Here is an 8695-nt window from a genome sequence, read left to right as displayed (position 1 = left end):
TCCCCCCCACTTTTTCCAACAGAACCATAGAACTTAAATCATCTTGTTCTGCCTCATAAATTAAGGGGAAAAATAGATGGTAACAGGACCAAACAGTAGTATTAACACTAAATAGAAATAAAAAAATGGTCAGACTTAAACACCAAACCCAAAGTCAATGTCAACAGAATCGGTACCCAATCTACAACAAGCTATACACAGAGGAATTACACTATCAGTATAGGAGGAAGATATGGGATGCATGCTGGGAACAGGTGTGGAGGGAGTACAACACTGGTGGTGGGAATGACCCTGATTCATTGTCACTATGTATCTTAAATTTTACTATGAAAGATTCATAATTCACTTTGATCCCAATAAAATTATAAAACAATTTAAAAAGGAATATTCAATGTCTTAAATATTTTTAGACCATACCCAGCAGTGCACAGGGATTACTCCAGGCTCTGCACTCAGAAATCACTACCAGCAGGCTCAGATAACCACATGGGATGCCAGAAATCAAATCCAGGTCTGTCCTGGGTCAGCCGCACGCAAGGCAAACACTTTACTGCTGTACTATAGCTGCAGCCCAAGAGAAATTCTTTCACTGGGCAAATAAAATTGGAATTTTAGGAGGTCATTATATTATTTCCCTTCTGAGTTTGGAGCTAATTGAGAAATGAGAAAGAAGGGCTAGATAAAGGCGACTCAAATTTATTCATGTAAAGATTAGGGTATATAATTTGTATGTTCTGAATCTTGTGTGTGTGCGCGCGCGTGTGTGTGTGTGTGTGTGTGTGTGTGTGTGTGTGTTTATGTGTAGGGACTGTAAAATTAAAAACCAGAACAATGGCTTAAGTAACCACAATCATTTCTTTTATTCAGAGGTGGAATTTGGATTACACCCAGCAAGGCTCAGGGTTTCCTCCTGACTCTGCACTCAGGGGTTGGCCAAATATAAGGCAAACTCCCTACCTGTTATTCTATCACTCTGGCACCTAACTCCAATCATTTCATTTCTAAGAATGTGGGAATTGGTTGGGCTCCTAAATGTTTTCTCACATGATTGGTGGCTAGGAGTAAGAAGCTTCATTCACAGCACCTGAGCTGGAAAAATTCTAACCTCTGGGGCTAAAGCAATCTCTCTCCCCTGGTCCCATGTGTCCTCTTCATATAGTAGCCTCAAAGTATCTCAACTTCTTTTACTGTAGAAAAAGGGTTCCAAAGTCATTCATTTAAGAGAAATTCATAGAGTTCTGTGACTTTTTTAATAGCCCCCAAGTATGCCTTCTGTAGCATTTCCACTCAGATGCCATGTTTAGGAATGTTCTAGCGCCTTTTCACTAGAACCAAACTTTTGTCCAAGCTACAGTTACCTCTTGCAAGGGAATAACTTTCTTCTTCCACAAGAAACATATAAAATGCCTCTTTGTAGGAAAGCTAGTTTTCACTGGAAAGCATGGTTAAGTTTCATTTTCAAATTTCCCCCTCATCTAAGCTATTATTGGGTTAGGGAGAAAGATTCGACAGGCCAGGAATATAACACTGGAAAAAAATTTTTCCAACAAAACAAAGTTAAAGAACTAAGATTAGTTCCTCTCAAGCTGCGGGATTGGGTAAAATTCTTTTTATTTTGAAACATTTATGAAGTTATGAATTTTATAAATAAATATCACTCGTATACACAGCTGTTGACTAACAATGTATTTAGTAACTCTTTTTCTCAAAGAGAATCTCCATATTTTGTTTTAATGACACTTCTCTTTAATCTATTATTTATCCATTGATCAATAAATATAATTACCTCTTTACTTTTATTTTGTCTTTTGGGAAACACCTGGCAGTGCTCAGTGGTTACTCCTGGCTCTTTGCTCAGAAATTATGCCTAGCAGTGTTCGGGAGACCCTATGGATGCTGGGAATAGAACCTGGGGTGGCCACATATAAGGCAAATACCCTTCCACTGTGCTATCGCTCCAGCCCCAGTTACTTCTCTTCTCTTTTCTTTCCTTCAAACCACCTTTAAAGATTTAATAGTTTGGGGGTTGAGTTAAATTATAGAGGGTAAAATGATTGTTTTATAAGTAGCTGGCCTAGGTTTAATTCCTCGCCACAACATCTGACCCTTCTAGCCCTACTAGAAGTGATTCCTAAGCACAAAGCCAGGAGAAACTGTGAACATCACTGGATGGGACCCAAAACTCTCAAAATTACCAGTCTTATTGAAACATAATTCTCATACTATACATTCCACCATTAGAAACACAAAAATTAACATTTTATTATATTCACAGATATATGAAACCATCACCCCACTTAATTGTAGAGCATGTCATTAATTTTCAACAAAACCTATTAACTTTAGCTATTACCACCCTCTTTCTTTTTCCCCTCTATCCTTAATAAAAAACTAATATGTTTTCTGTCTTTATAGATTTGAGCATTTTATCTAAATAGAACCATATGTATAAAGTTTAATGTCCAATTTCTAGGACTAGTTTTATCTCGTCTGTTTTGACTGGAATTCTTTAGACTCTTGAATCTAGGGGCATACAGTGCTCAACTCTGGAAAATTCTCCTTTACAATTTCTTTGACTAGTGGTTCTTCATAGAATTTGCCTTTCTACTCCTCAGAATCTCTGATGATTTTTATATTTTTTCCCTTCAAATTCATCCCATAACTCTTTGGAGTATTTCTCATTTATTTTGATTTTCCTCCTATTTTCTGTTGTTTTCTAGATGTTTCCAGCCTTACATCTCAGAGCTTGATTTTTTTCCCCCAGTTACCCTGCTGTTGAGGCCTTATGTTGAGTTATTTATATGTTATTTAATGTTTTTATTTTACTGATGTATTACCTAGAAATTGAATTATTGGGTCATCTGATAATTATATTTAAATTTTAAAAAAGATCAGGTCACATGCAGTAATGTTAAGGCATACTTCTGGAGCTGTGGCTCAGGGATTACTCCTGGTGTTACTCAGGGTGCTACGTATGGTAGTAGAAATTAAGCCATAAGTCAGCAGTGTGCAACATGAACACTTTATCCCCTGTGTTATCTATTCAGCCGCAGTAGATACTTGTTTAACCATTTGTTGGTTAAACAAAATTTAATACTTGAACTATCAATTACTTTTCAGTGTTTTTACTATTTTATGTTTCCACTATCAGTCTGAAGGCCTGGTCTTTGCACACCCCTTTAGTAGTTATTATTATGAGTTTTAAATTAGAGTCTTCCTAGAAGGTTTGAAGTGGTATTGCAGTATAGTTTTGAGTTGCTTTTCTCTTGGGAATAATGATGTGAATTGCCTTAAATACTTATTGATCATTTTTATATCTTCTTTAGAAAAATAACTGTTGGCTCTATTTTCCCATTTTTAAATTATGATGTCTTCTTACTACTGTTTTTATAAATTTGTATATGGTCTAGATGCATACCCTTTATTAGATATTTACAATTTTTTATTCTGTGGGTATATACTTTCCTGATGACAACCATTAAAGCACACATTTCTTTATTTTGAAGTTTAATATTTTTACTTATGTTTTTTATTTCTTGCTCATGCTTTCAGTGTCATAGCTAATAATTTATTGCTAGATATAAGGTCATGAAGATTTATCTCAATATTTTTTCAAAAATACTTATAAAATTTTTATGATATATTTAGATCTTTGTTGCATTTTGAATTAAATTTTATGTGATACAAGGTAAGATTCCAACCTCATTCTTTTGTGTGTAGGTATTCAGTTTTATTGGCACCCTTTATAGAAAAGATTATGCTTTCTCCATTAGATGACTTTAAAAGTCTGGGCAAAATCAATTGACCATATGCATTTGGTTCATTTTTTTTCTCTTTTTTTATTTAAACAACTTTATTACATACATGATTGTGTTTGGGTTTCAGTCATGTAAAGAACACCACCCATCACCAGTGCAACATTCCCATCACCAATGTCCCAAATTTTCCTCCTCCCCACCCAACCCCCGCCTGTACTCTAGACAGGTTTTCCATTTCCCTCATACATTCTCATTATTAGGACAGTTCAAAATGTAGTTATTTCTCTAACTACACTCATCTCTCTTTGTGGTGAGTTTTCTGAGGTGAGCTGGAACTTCCAGCTCTTTTCTCTTTTGTGTCCGAAAATTATTATTGCAAGAAGGTCTTTCATTTTTCTTAAAACCCATAGATGAGTGAGACCATTCTGCGTTTTTCTCTCTCTCTCTGACTTATTTTACTCAGCATAATAGATTCCGTGTACATCCATGTATAGGAAAATTTCATGACTTCATCTCTCCTGACAGCTGCATAATATTCCATTGTGTATATGTACCACAGTTTCTTTAGCCATTCATCTGTTGAAGGGCATCTTGGTTGTTTCCAGAGTCTTGCTATGGTAAATAGTGCTGCAATGAATATAGGTATAAGGAAGGGTTTTTTGTATTGTCTTTTTGTGTCCCTAGGGTATATTCCTAGGAGTGGTATAGCTGGATCGTATGAGAGCTCGATTTCCAGTTTTTGGAGGAATCTCCATATCACTTTCCATAAAGGTTGAACTAGACGGTGAGCAAGAAATCCTAAATGGAGCAAAGAAAGCTCTTCAACAAGTGGTGTTGGCACAACTGGCTAGCCACTTGCAAAAAATTGAACTTAGACCCCCAGCTAGCATCATGTACGAAGGTAAAATCCAAATGGATTAAAGACCTCGATATCAGACCCGAAACCATAAGATATATAGAACAACACATAGGCAAAACACTCCAGGACATTGAGACTACAGGCATCTTCAAGGAGGAAACTGCACTCTCCAAGCAAGTGAAAGCAGAGATTAACAGATGGGAATAGATTAAGCTGAGAAGCTTCTGTACCTCAAAGGAAATAGCACCCTGGATACAAGAGCCACCCACTGAGTGGGAGAAACTATTCACCCAATACCCATCAGATAAGGGGCTAATCTCCAAAATATACAAGCACTGACAGAAATTTACAAGAAAAAAACATCTAATCCCATCAAAAAATGGGGAGAAGAAATGGACAGACACTTAGACAAAGAAGAAATACAAATGGCCAAAAGACACATGAAAAAATGCTCCACATCACTCATCATCAGGGAGACGGAAATCAAAACAACTATGAGGTACCACCTCAAACCACAGAGAATGGCACACATCACAAAGAATGAGAATTAACAGTGTTGGCAGGGATGTGGAGAGAAAGGAACTCTTATCCACTGCTGCTGGAAATGTCGTCTAGTTCAACCTTTATGGAATGCATTTGGTTCATTTTGACTCATGCAATCATATTACATTAATTCATATATTTTACTTTGCTCTTGTATCAGTTCTATGTTGTTATCATTTGTAAGTCCTCTTTTATTATTTTTTTGAAGGTTGTTTTGTAATTTGTGGTCCTTTGTGAAACTCCATATGAATTTTAGAATTGCTTGTTAATTTCCAAAAGAATGTCAGCTGGTATTCTAAGAGACTGTATTAAATCTGTAGATTAATTTGAAATATTGTCATTTTAATAATCTCCACAAAATTCATTGTTACTTGGGCTATCTAGTAATGTGTATCTTGAATCCACCCCTAACATTTGCAGAGCCAAAGATGTGCTAAAGTGGAGACTTTCAGCCTATTTCCTAAACCCATATTTTCCCACAGAAGCATTCTTTTACTCACATTACACTGAGACATTCCAGATTACATATCTAGCTCTTTCCTACATTCTCAACTAATAGCCACCCTTGCACCTGGGAAATGGACCTATGGAGACTCTATAATATACTGACCTAGCAAGCCAATTTGATATTCTTAGTACCTGCCTGCCAGACTACCATCTAGAAGTCCGGGAAAGCATGGCTTCTCGGAGGGCATATCATTGACCTATAGATACTGTGCCTCATAGAAATTGGTATGGCTATAGAAAATTCAGAGCTGTGAAATGTAGGACCTTCTTTCTTGGAATAAAAATATCTTTCTGCCATTCCTCTGCATGAAATTCTCAAATGCTATTCTATAACCCATTAAATTGCTTCTGACCTCCTTAATTTGGAACACAAAACCTAGCACACTCCAGTATTACTTTATTTTCCCATTCTTTCATGAAGAAAGACAACTCTGTGTTACATATATTTACCTAACCCCCTGGCAGGATTAAGTGCCTTAATACAACTACCTTTGTATTAAGGCTTTGACCTTCAGTGTGACGCTTGACTAAACTTCCGTAAAAGCACAAATAATTTTGATTGCTCTTGCTTTCATATAAATCTTCTCTAAAAGCTAGTAAGCAGTTTAAGGAGGATTTTTTGGTCTTTTCTGTACTAATTCCCACTTTTTAATTCAAGGCATAGCTCCTTTCTTATAGGAAACTGCACTCCTCCCACCCCTTTGTAGATCCCTCTGCTCTAGCGTGAGATTCAAATGGTAATTGATGTCCAAATCAGAAATTTATACATCAACTTTGTAAAGCTCTTCGCATGTTAATCATATCTCAATAAAGACAGGGGAGAAGTGGACAGAAATATAGCTCAAGTTATAGAGCAAATGCCTAGCAGCTGCAACTCTCTGGGTTTGATCCCAACATTGCAAATCCATACCTAGCAATACTGTGTATAGCGTTGGTAACTCTAGAATACTGCTGGGTCAAGTGCTGGGATGACCAGAGTTTTGTCTTTGGCCCAAATACTGTCAGGAGTGAACCTGTGACCATGATTACACCATCTTCCTATACCTGCACTACTGGGGGTGACTGCTATTAAAAAAAAATAAAGATAGTTGGCTCTGCCCCTCTGTTCACAGTAATTGTAACATGTGACCTATATTAATTAACCATTTCTTCCTCAGATAATTTGGGGCGGAGAGTTGGGCTTATGGAGGTAATTTGGATTTCTGTGCTCAGGGGGTCACTTCTGGCAATGACCAGGGGTCCATGCAGTGCAAGAGATTGAAGCCTTCCTCTTGCATACACACTTAGCTCTGAGCTAACTCTGCTCCTCCCTACCTTCCACCCTCAGGGATTTCAAACTTGCAGCAATTTGGTGGAGACTTTTCCCCTGGGATAGTGAATTAGGGAAGGTGGATTTTAGAGTTCCTGATGCTACAGAGTCAGCATCATGGGGAGAGTTGCCGAAACAGAGAGCAAGTTGAGATAAAAGATGAAGAGAAAGCATCTGGAAAGTGCTCAAGGCTCCAGTTCATGCTGTTCTAGCTGCAGTTGTTATGGATGAACCAATGAATTCCCTTTGCCTCTGCAAATTCAAGTTTGACTTCCATGATTTGTCATCTACTGAGTCCAATAACACTTTCCTCCAGGATACAGAACAGTTTGTTCCCTTTTGTATTTCAAAGTCTAGCATAGATCTAAGCATAGTTGGCACTCAACATTTATTTGTTAAAGGCAAAATTGGTCTGAAGAAATAAAACAGTAAGATGTGTACTTTGCAGGTAGAAAACCTGGGTTTGATCCCCAGCACCCCATATGGTTCCCTAAGTACCTCAGTAAGTGAGGAGTAAGTTCTGAGCACAATGGATTGTGACTCTAAAACATAAAGGCAAGAAAGAAAGATGAAAAAAAAATGAAATAAAATACACAAAGATAGAAAAGAAGGAAAACCTAAAACAAGCATAATAGGAACAAGTGCTTGATGTTTGTATAACTAAATGTGGGATAAAACAGTGAGAAGATAAAGTGATCCAAGTAAAAGAATCAATCTCTTGCTCATTTTTTCAAATGACTTTATAGGAGATATTTATAAGAGATATTTTATTTATTTATTTATATATATATATTTATTTATTTATGTCTTTAATATCTTTTGCTGAAAGGGGACCACACCCAGTGGTCCTCGGGGATTACTCCTGGCTCTGAACTCAGAATGCAGGAGATCGAACCCAAGTTTGCAGCATGCAAGGCAAAAACCCTACCCACTGTACTATCACTCTTGCCCTCTCTTCAATATATTTTAAACAAACATTTTTCCTGTTATAAAATCCTGGCATTGTGGGGCCAGAGTGATAGCACAGCAGATAGTGCATTTACTTTGGGTGTGGCCAATCTGGGTTCAATTCCTGGCATCCCATATAGCTCCTCAAACCTGCTAGGATTAATTTCTGAGCCCAGAGTCAGAAGTAATCCTTTAGCACTGCTGGGTGTGACCCAAAACCAAAACAAAGCAAGTAAAATAATACTGTCATTGTGAATTTATTTCTTAAAAGTGGAAGCTAGAGAATTTAGAGCAGGGTTGTATTTCACCGTCTAAATTGGGAATTTGGAAAGCAGAAGACAAGGAAGTGAGAATGTAGAGCTGGGCTGGTCTTTACAAATTCTCATAAGCAATTATTCATTCCCAGAACAAAAGGGGACCCATCCTGTGCCCCTTCCCCTTGGGCATTCAGTCAAATAAAGGCTGGTTGTTATTGTGGCAGAAATATGCAGCCATCTATTCACCAAACTAGTCTGGTTGGTTTAAAGTTATGTGTTTTGCCAACTCAAATGGTTGCACCAACAAAAGGTCATGAAGAATTCATTTGGTTATGAAAAGAGTCATTTACTTCTGGAGACTGATAGAATCTCTATGAGTTATCTGGTTCAATCAATATTTATTGCTTGATTATTTTCAAACTGATATTTTCATTAATTCTTTGCCCCTTCCCTAGCCTATTCATGAAGAAACAGATAGCCAAAGACTTAATTCCATCTCAAGAGTTATTCTACT

This window comes from Suncus etruscus, chromosome 16 (assembly GCF_024139225.1).
Source record: "Suncus etruscus isolate mSunEtr1 chromosome 16, mSunEtr1.pri.cur, whole genome shotgun sequence".
In the NCBI taxonomy this organism is placed as follows: domain Eukaryota; kingdom Metazoa; phylum Chordata; class Mammalia; order Eulipotyphla; family Soricidae; genus Suncus; species Suncus etruscus.
Note: the sequence above shows the minus strand (reverse complement) of the source record.